This window comes from Pinus tabuliformis, chromosome 7 (assembly GCF_031772625.1).
Source record: "Pinus tabuliformis cultivar Carrire ecotype Pingquan chromosome 7, CPIR1, whole genome shotgun sequence".
In the NCBI taxonomy this organism is placed as follows: domain Eukaryota; kingdom Viridiplantae; phylum Streptophyta; class Pinopsida; order Pinales; family Pinaceae; genus Pinus; species Pinus tabuliformis.
Genome location: NC_142293.1, coordinates 329,484,951 through 329,495,280, shown reverse-complemented (window position 1 = coordinate 329,495,280; position 10,330 = coordinate 329,484,951). Strand labels below are relative to the sequence as shown.

General features: G+C 38.8%; 1 pseudogene; it reads right to left on the bottom strand.

Moving 5' to 3' along the window:
* Nucleotides 1-8,714: 8,714 nt before the first annotated feature.
* LOC149247280 (putative homogentisate phytyltransferase 1, chloroplastic pseudogene) lies at nt 8,715-9,698 on the bottom strand (annotated as a pseudogene).
* Between the last annotated feature and the right edge of the window lie 632 nt (nt 9,699-10,330).

Below are 10,330 nucleotides of genomic sequence, written 5' to 3'. Positions count from 1 at the left end.
ATATCACCTAAGTGATTGATTATACTCAATTGACTAAAGTAGTCTTGTTCCCGAATTCTCCCATATTGTTTTTTTTTACTCTCTTTTAATTAAACCTAAAATTAGGGCCAAACATATCTTAAGGGGAAGATAATGTAAAGAATATAAAAATATAAATATTATTAAATAATAATTAGTAATAATGAAAACTCAAAGCGATGTGACTCTTCATGAAAAGGCACTACTACCTAGGTATATATATATGGCCTTCATTTGTAAACTATCGTATAATTCTCTCATACATTTATATATTATTATTAATCCTAAATGAATACCTTTATTATTATTTTTCTCTATGTGGTTCACAGACTCCGAAGAGCGGTGACCGCTACATCCACAAAATATTTGTACCAGGAAGATCCACCTAAAGGGATCACTTCTCGTGACTCAACCATAGAGCTTGACCTCGAGAGTGTCGAGAGAATTGAACCCATGACCTCTCAATAACTAAGGTGCTTTAACGATGGGAACTAGACCAATTGAGCTAACCCTTGAGGCTAAATATATATCGTTATTTTCCAAATACTCTAGAATATTAGTTCATTAGACATATTTGGTACTCACAAATAAGAAGTGCCCCATAGATCACCTCAAGTTGCATTACATAAACAAAACAAAAAAAGGAAAATTGTAAATGATATGGCAGTGTCGATATTAAACGATATGAAATTATTATTTATATTTGGAAAACCCTCATGGATCATTGTCCCTTGACCTAAAACTATTTGTAATGCCTTGCACTGGCTATATAGAAAACTTGGACAACTTAATAAAATGATATCTAACATATTTATTCAAATTAGTTAAATCAGATACAAACACAAGCATGCAATAAATACAATGCATAAGTAATGAATTCATTGATAATACAATAAGAATCTTATGATATGGTGTACTTGTCCCAAGATGTCAAAACACTCAACGATGGAGCTATGCAACCTTAGTATTTGCATCACTCCATGTGACAAACATACTTCATATGCCTAGTTATCCCTTGCATCCCAATGTCAACACCAAACTAGTAATGCCCCTAAAGGCTCAAATTACTCAATCACTCTCAATACTGAAAGGACCCAATTGTTGCCAATCATTCTCAATACTTAAATGCCCAAAGTGCCAAAGAATGAAAAAATGCACTTGTGAAAATGGCACACAGTTTGTTGGGTTTTGGCCTCCATTAGATTTGTTACCCAAAGTTGCATGACTCATTGGCTTTCTTGGCTCTTGTTAAGTTTTCTTACAATTATAAAGATTGATGGCCCTCACCATCTTCTCCTTGCAATGTGTGGATTAATGTCCTCGAACTTCAATGAATTTTCCAAAGAGAGATAATGAATGCCCATAATTATAGTATTGGACTATCACCAAGGCTCAAACCCCTACAAAATCTAATCAATGAATATAAAGTGGCACATAGTTCCTTTACTTCCCAAGTCTCTTAATTAAATAAGACACTGTGATCTTAGCATTACTGAATTAATGCTTCTAACTCATGAAGGAGGGATGCTTATATAGATTTCTTAGTGACCCTTCGCCATCCCTCTCTAGGATGGTCATCCATGGTGCCTAATTATAGTCCATTTAGAGCTAAGGTTATAGGATTTCCCCTTGAGGCCATACCATCCTTGATTTAAGGAGCTAATGCTAATTTGAGGACCAAACTTAGGTTTTATATCATTTTTTACCATTATTACCATCCATCTTATTAAATCATAATGGTGTTTAGCTAGTATGCAAGCTCTATGTTAATGGACACTCTTATGTAATCAAGGATGACTATTGTAGCTATACTTAGATGAGAGCCATGACTAGTGAAAATATAAGAACTAATCATGAAAGGTATCTCAATATTAGTACACCCATCATATTGGAAGTGCTTTTAGACAAAGTAGCCATGGCCCTGGGTTGTCTGCTCAAAATAATGTATTTAATATAACAAGTTAAGTTTAACAAGGTGTTTATATCAACATTTCAACTAAACAACATAACACATATGCATACCTGTGAATACACACATAATTAGGCATCCATATTCATAACCATGTAAGCTTCACCAATTCTTTGTTACATGGCGGGTTGACCAAAGGGGGGTCTCACACTCCTTAACTGTAGCTAAGTTGTGGACTTGTTTGTGGCAATCATGCTTTAGGCAGAGGGATTATTAGCAATAATACTTTTTGATTATGATAAATTTACTCAACAATGAGTTTCTCCACACGACCAGGACCCACATAACATCAATACTATTATTAACTTGTAAAGTTGGTTGAGCTTATGTTGCTTGGTTGGCTTGGGGTTGAGTTGAGTCAAGCTCAACCATAAGATGGCAATTTAGAAGCTTATATTACAAGCGTTAAGATTGAAAACATGTACTATGCAATTTCATATAATCAAAAAATAATTTAAACATATCATCTTCAACTCGAATGAACACACTTTTTGAGGGCCTTGTACATGTCAACTTTGAGATGTGCCCTCTCAAGTGTGAAGGTTAAATGAAAGAACATTTATCACGAAGGATTTAGATTGATATTGAATAATCGATGTAGCATTATACCAAAGAGATGGTTGGGTATAAATTGAAATAACTGGAAATCAGGTGCGACGACTAGCTAGGGATATTTGGATTAGGTTGCTAGTCCTTCACATGATCACATGGGCCAATATTCAAGTTTTATGGTAGACAATACTACTTAGAGGCTTAGAAGTGAGTTCAAGGAAGTTTAAAGAATTCTTTGAATTGTATTGACATACCAAGGGACTTTACCCATAAAACACAATAGAACTATGCATTCTTATCAATCAAAAAATCCTCAAAGTGATAAGAAAACACATCAAGAATATTATTGCATACCTAATAGGTCACGGGAAGTAATAACTTTGCATGAAGGTTCTCTAATGAACACAAACAAATTAAAGCGTTTATTTAGACTCTTATCAATCTAACAATGATAGGCATGTCGGTTCCCCCATCTTCTTCATTTGAGCTTGAATCATGGTTTGTGATAAATGCGACCAACAAAGTACTCCATAAGTGTATGTGGCTTATACCATAGTTAACAAATTTTAATTTGAATATGATATGATATGAAAAAAATTGAGCGCAAAATTTTCAATTAAAAAAAATACCAAAATTTGCTAGTATACATTGCCAAAATTTGCAAATATTTACCATATTCACAGGCACTTGCACAACCCATCACATCTTGCTTGCATTTAGGAGAATGAATACAAGGAATCTCCACAAGTAAAGAAATTCCTAAGATATTTTCTCCACATTAGTATTTTTTCCTTTCATTGCATGTCCAATATAGAACTATACAAGCAATTTGAATTAATACATGATTTCAACCTTTTTTATTATTATTAATTATCAATTATATTAATGAATTAAGTGATTCGACATTGAAAATTGTATGCTTATGTAATCCTATTGACTTCCCCATACTTGCCACAATGGAATACCATCACCTTACACACACATTCTATTATAGGCATATTCGATATAGTCTATCTAAGCGGTCCCATCCCTATATTTTTTTTGTAAAGTAAATTTTATATTACAATTCTTAACGAGAAATACTAAAGTAGTGTGGGATTTGTCTTGGTCTCGCACTTGGGAAACAAGACAAACATCAGAACCATAGTTTTTGCAACATCTAGAAATAATTTTTTTGAAAGTTCAACAAAACAACAAGAAAACTTTACTATAGGACTAAGCAACCTGATCTATAGTATAACTAGAAAATAAAAAAATTGACATAAGCGATTGAAGAAACTAAACTAATAGAAACTCATCATTTGGACTTCGAGGAATCTGAAGGAACCACAACTATTGTCTCCTTGCTGCCACCGAGGGAGCTAACATGGTCTAGGAGAATGCCCGAATGGGCTTCAACATACCTAGCCACCTGTTGTAGCGGCTACAACCACCCTCCAAAATTTTTGCCTCCACCCATTTCGGAGCGTCCCTTGGAGAAGTTTCACTTGATGACTGCACACAATCGGGTTCACTCCATAAACTCGTGTGAGTCTTTACATTCTCCTTGCTTGTTTATTGCACTCAACTCTCTACATGTTGATGTCTAAGTCATCCTTGCGTACTGGTTATGCTAAAAGTCTTTGCTTCGTATGTGTTTGTTGTGTTCGCCATGAAAGCATCTGTTGCACTCACACACGGAGTCACATTCACTATCACGCAAGCGTCGTCTCGATTATGAATGATCAATCACGAGTGTCGTGCTTGTCGCTTGCACCGCTAGTCAGTCATGTTGAACATGTGTGTCTAGACAATTCAGTCGTTTTTTCGTCAAGTCATGCGAGTGTGTATTCGTATGATCACCTATGCATCTTTCTACTATTCATACACTTAGTCATTTTTGTTGAAGTTCTGACGACCAGACTCCTCACTGACAGTCGGACCATCACCCTGCTTTCGACTTGATCGACTGTCAACTAGAACAGCGCAGAAGCACCAAGCTAGTTCTTTCAAGTAGCTTTGCCCACAAGCAACTCAAGCAGCACTCATGCTGGCCACCAGACAATTGACCAGTTGTTCATCTCATAAATTGCACAGTGCTCATAAGCAGGCCTCCCGTTACCCATCAGTCATATCAGCTCAGAAATTGCGCAGAGTTGATCAGCAGGACGACCTTCCAGCCTTAGCGCAATTTTCCCAGCCAGCAACTCCCAACAGAAGACTGCTTGTTCCCTCTCGGAATTGCGCAGTTTCTGTTGCCAGTAACTCAGCAGCCAATTGGCAGTTCCCTCTGGGAATTGCACAAGTCTGGCTGCCAGTGACCCCAGGAACCAACTGGCAGTTTCCTCTGGGAATTGCGCAAGTCTGGATGCGATTGACCCTAGTAGCCAACTGGAAATTCCCTCTGGGAATTGCGCAAGTTTGGTTGCTAGTGACCCCAGCAGCCAACTAGCAATTCCCTATGGGAATTGCGCAGTTCTGGCTGCTAGTCTCTGAGGTAGTTCCCTAGAAAACTGCACAATCCTTACCTGCTGACCCTTAATGCAGCCCAACCCGTTCCTCTAGAAAATTGTGCAAATATGGTTGTCCAGCCCCTGTTGACTGTTCATTCCAGAAAATGCGCAGATCATGCCTGGCTTGCCCTCCTACATCCCGGATTGTCCCTCCCAAAATTTGCGCAATTTTGCCTCCCAGCCGAGCCAAACCTTGCAGGCAATCACTGTCGACTCAGATTTTCTGTCTCCATCTCTCAATGACTCTTACGCAATTTTCATCAGCAGTTTCCCAGAGCCATCATCCCTCATCACAGCCCTGCTGCCTCTCCGGGTCACCTGCATTCGAATGATCATGTGTCATGGTAGACTAGGAGGTTTTGGATTTGATGTCGTATCGTCATAAGTAACTGCAGGTACAGGTACACCAACAAACATGTCAAGACGATGAACAGGATGAATGAAGGGAGCAGATGCACATGGACGGGTTCACCAACAGACGAACGAATGAAGCATGCGAAGCGGATGAACACGACGAACATGCACCTTCACGAATAAGTGATCCTGTCAAGCCTTCCAGCATGAAAGCAAGGAACAACATGCTAAAGCTTCATCCAAGCGAACCAAGGACCATTAAAGGCTCTACGCACTTCGCCATGCCGAGGTGAAGTTATGATACACCATGAAGACATACATCACTCTAGCAACACTCTAGCTCGACATGCACTCTAGCAGCAACACGAATGTACCAGCATTGTCATGTTAAGTCACATTGAATCAAGTCATGAGTCATGTTGCCCACATCTCCACTATGGGCTTGTTGTCAATCAATGTGATGTAACGTGGAAGTCCAAGACACCCACTTGTTGAACATAGAGTCATGTAAGTCGGAAAGTCATGGAAGTCAAACGATCATGAAGGTAGTCGAACAACCACAAGGGTCAATTTCACCCTTGGCTATAAATACCCCCCTCTTTTGTACATGAAAGGACTTTTCACCTTAGCTCCTCCCACATAGCCAAGAGAGTGTAATCTTTTCTTTGAGTAGTAAGTAGTGAATCCAACGCCCCACTGACGGGGTTAGTGATGTATGGTGTAACGATGTGTCTTGGAACTTTCACTTAATTCAAAAGCCTTTCAATAGTCCATCACATTTTCACACATGTAATGTATTTGTTGTAAGACTGATCTTTAACACTTGTAATGCATGTTGCTTTACCCTGTGTTCTACATCTGAACTGATTCATTTTTTGTAATGCATAATCTATTAATGGAAATGTGTTGTATATGTTGCTAATTCTGTCCCGTTTGTGTCGACTGCTCTGCCGGACATCAGACAGACCTTTCACATGAACCTTGCTGTAACAACTGTTACACTCATTCAGACTGATCCATGAGTGTTGTACGTGTTATCTTACCTTGTATGTTGTGACTTTCGCATCCGAGTGGACTGCTTCACCGGAAGCTGTGTATGTCCTTTGTGTTGTCTGTTCCTAGCCGACTTGGGATTGATCCCTTTCAACTTGGAACTCATCTTCACCTTTTTCCCCTCACAGTGAAAGAACCATTTACACAAGCATACTTACACTCACCAGGCACGCGAACCTCACTTCTTGAAGATAAAGTGAACCACTCTCCTTTGCTAACAAGCAAGAGTTGAGGCAAATCCTCAAGACAATGGCAACCGGGCCATCATACTGGATGGGACTCCCACATTAAATGGTGTGAGGTCTAGTTGGGACTTCATAACGGGGTGATCCTCTGAATGTTAGCGGGTCCAGCACCGTCAACATTTATGGTGGTAGAAGGAGGGCAGCCAGTTGTACATGGCTGAAATTCCCCTCACATTCGTTCAACATGTTAGCGCTTGAGATTTCACCTCAGGCTGAAAAGGTAAACCTTCAAGGCTACATCAAACCATTTCACCTCGTAGCTAGCCCTACGAGGTATGAGAAGGCTCTCTCTGGTCAGATTTGATAGATCTTATAATATAATTAGGCTGACCAATTAGAATCAAAGATATTAGGCTAGTAAATTGATAGGGGGTTTGGATTTAATGATTTTTGGGGTTTTTTAATGGAATGGCGGGGCTTTTCTGGGCTACATGGGCAAAATTACAGCTTCAAACAGAAAAATATAATGACTACACAGGTTATGAACTAAGGCAAGGTAGGCATGCAATTTAACACCAAATCTGGTTTCAAACGGGATGGCAAGACTGGTGAGGAGTTAAGGAGGGCAGACAATAACTCCGAATCCTCCTTAAACAGTAGAAAACATCGAATGCGAACAAATTTATAGGAGGAGCATATAATACTATGAATTCCTACCTAATCACTTCATTTGTTCAGCTTGAAAGGTCATGAAATGAAATGGAATATAACTGATTACATATGAGACAAAGGGAAAAACTATGCTAAATCAACATACCACATGAATCTCGGCAAACAGAGCTGTGAAATTCCATTAAATTCTCTGCAGAAAACTGTACATTATAAAACTCTCTGCTTCTCCAGCAGCTCCCAGCGCTCAGAAAAACTCTCTCCCCTCTCTCACTCTAAAAAAAACTCTAACCCTTTTACAAATTATGGCTTAAAAAGCCAACATAGTCTCTCGGTTGCCCTGGACTTTAGGAAACAAACCGATATTAATAATTACAAAAATAAAAATCAAATTGCTCGGATTGTCGAAGGTTAGAGTCAAATCGTTTTAAATCTGGATTTACTCTTGGTCGATGATATCCATGCTGAAAAGTGTCCATTCGTGCCCAAATGTTGCCCCAAAATCTGGAAGTGTTAGCATTATAGAGTGAAATTTGCTAGTGCCTCCGATTCATCAAAACTGAAAATCGCCAGCTGCCTGTTGATGCCTCGAAATATTCGATTGTTGAGTTTGAGTTGTCCTTACAATTGCAATTTCAATCCTTTGAACTGCTAACAAAATTCTAGGGACACACAAATACATCAACAAACTAAAAATGATAAACTAAAAATAAAACTAGATTTAGGGAAAGTTGGAAGATTTCAATTTGTTGAAGCCGCTGATCTTTAATCTGATATATCTCTGCTGCTAGGTGTTCAATCGTCCTCTTATAAGTTTCCTTCAAATCTGGAAAGTATATCTTCAACTTACTTCATGCCTAGATATTCTCGATTTGATCTCCAAAAATACCCAAATTGCTCATAAGAATGCTGATTTATTGCCTTGTGTTCTTTGCCTACTAAGACTGTCATGCGCTTCTGCCTCCATTTCTCTAACTGACCATCGAATGCTTTCAATGAAAAGAACAAACTCTCAACTAGACTCCTGATATAGCGTGAATGCCATATCAATTTCTGCGTTTTGAAATCTCATTAAAGATCAATGCCAACAAACTCTGTTTCAGCAAAAAATGCCTCCAATACGAGTGCAACCACCAGGTTGACAAGAAGCAACACTGTTATTACATAAAAACTCAGAACTCAAATGGTTGCCAAATATACTAATCAGAATTGTTTTCAACATCTAATGTTGATTCAATGATAACTGTTTTCAAATTTAGCAAAAGCATGAAAATCACAATGTAATCAAAAGCCTTGCTCGTACACAGCGCTGAATGGTAAAAGTTTGGACATCTCTCAAACCACGAAGGCTCAACCTCTTTCTCAAACCTGAAGGAGATGGCATCACAAAGATCTGTAAATTCTAGCTTATTTATCTTGAAATCATGGCTGTAGAGCTGCTTTGAAATCCTCAGCTGCCATAATCATAGCAACAGTGTATGCAGCCAGTAGTAAATAGATACAGAGCCAAAACACCCGCTTCGGACCCAGACGGACAGTCAAAGATTGAATGCCAAAGATTCTGTCTCCATCCACATCTGGTATATCCTTAAAAAGAGCAATCACAACTGAGAAGAAGCACATAAAAGCTGTAGCAAATATCAGAGGCTTGGTCAAGGTTGCAGGTCTCCCGTAAACAGAACTTTGTATGTGCAAGTAAAAGGCAATTTGAACTATGACTGCCCTCACACATAAGATGCAACTTGCAGCAGCCAAAGCACATCGTTTCCATCTTAAGAATGGCGGATTGATTGAATATGCAGTTCCAAGTAGAAAACTTATGGAGAGAACCAAAATCAAAGGTGTTGATCCAAACATCAAACCCATACCATGACTCATGAAAGCAAAGGCTGTCACAAGCACCACAGCAGCTCCAATAGAAAATTCACCAGAAGCAAGCAGAAGATATGGCTTGTTGACCTTGTCTATTGCAATATCAGATATTTGTTTCAAACCCACGATATAAATATTCATAAAGAGAGCTGGTATTAGGGCCTTCAAAAGTCCAATGAAAAACGTTGGAGAAAGATCTAGCATATTTTGAACAGCCAGAAGAGAAACAGAAATTATTCCTATTACTGTGCCTATCACTGTGTGAGGCCGTCAAAAACGGTAAAATGCATTGAAAACATCCCACAACGTCTCAAAGGTACGTTTGTCATTGATAGGCAAAGAATCAGCGGCATATGAATCAGTATTGACAGGCTTTGATGTAGCATTAGTAATTAACCTCCTTTTGTCACTTCGATAAATGCCTCTGTATTTGATGCTTGCTGCAGAAGATAATTTAATAGATTGGGCTCTCAGTAACCATCTGTGATAGTGTCTACCCAGAATACTAGTATGATTCAGCATCGCGTTTTGAGGTAACACCAACTTTCCAGCATCAATTTTCCATGTCCTTAATGATTTGATAATCATACGGCATAAATATCCTTCGAAATCCTTTAAAAGCGAAATCAAATACCAAGGCCGCCACTGAAACACCCAAAAGTATGAGCCAGAAATCTAAAGTGGAAAAAGGGGCAATGAGTTGCCCATACACGTTTTCCTTAGCATCCCAAAACGGGTATATCGAGGTAAAGAAAAGCAGAAATAAAAACCAGATTACAATGCTTCCAAAAATGCTGATGAAGTGCCAGTGTGTCAGGTAGCTGTGTTCTATGAGAAGTTGGAGATTGATGACAGTGTCCCCACATCCCACTGGCCAAGAATTTTCCCATTGGATTTTCCATCAAACCCAGTTAAAATTGAAAGATAGAATATAACGAAGGATTGTAAAACACTTGACAGCAGCCCTCTTGCTAATAGTTGCCATCTGAAATATAAGTTGTCAATGCCGGCTTTGTACAACTGAGGAAACTGCTTTGAAACAGCGGTACTTACATCCTGGTCCAAAATTCCAATGGCTAATGCTGGAAGTGAAGTGAAAAGGATATTGTACAGGATATTGTACAACGCTTGGTACCAATCATTATAAAAATTTGCAGCAGAATACC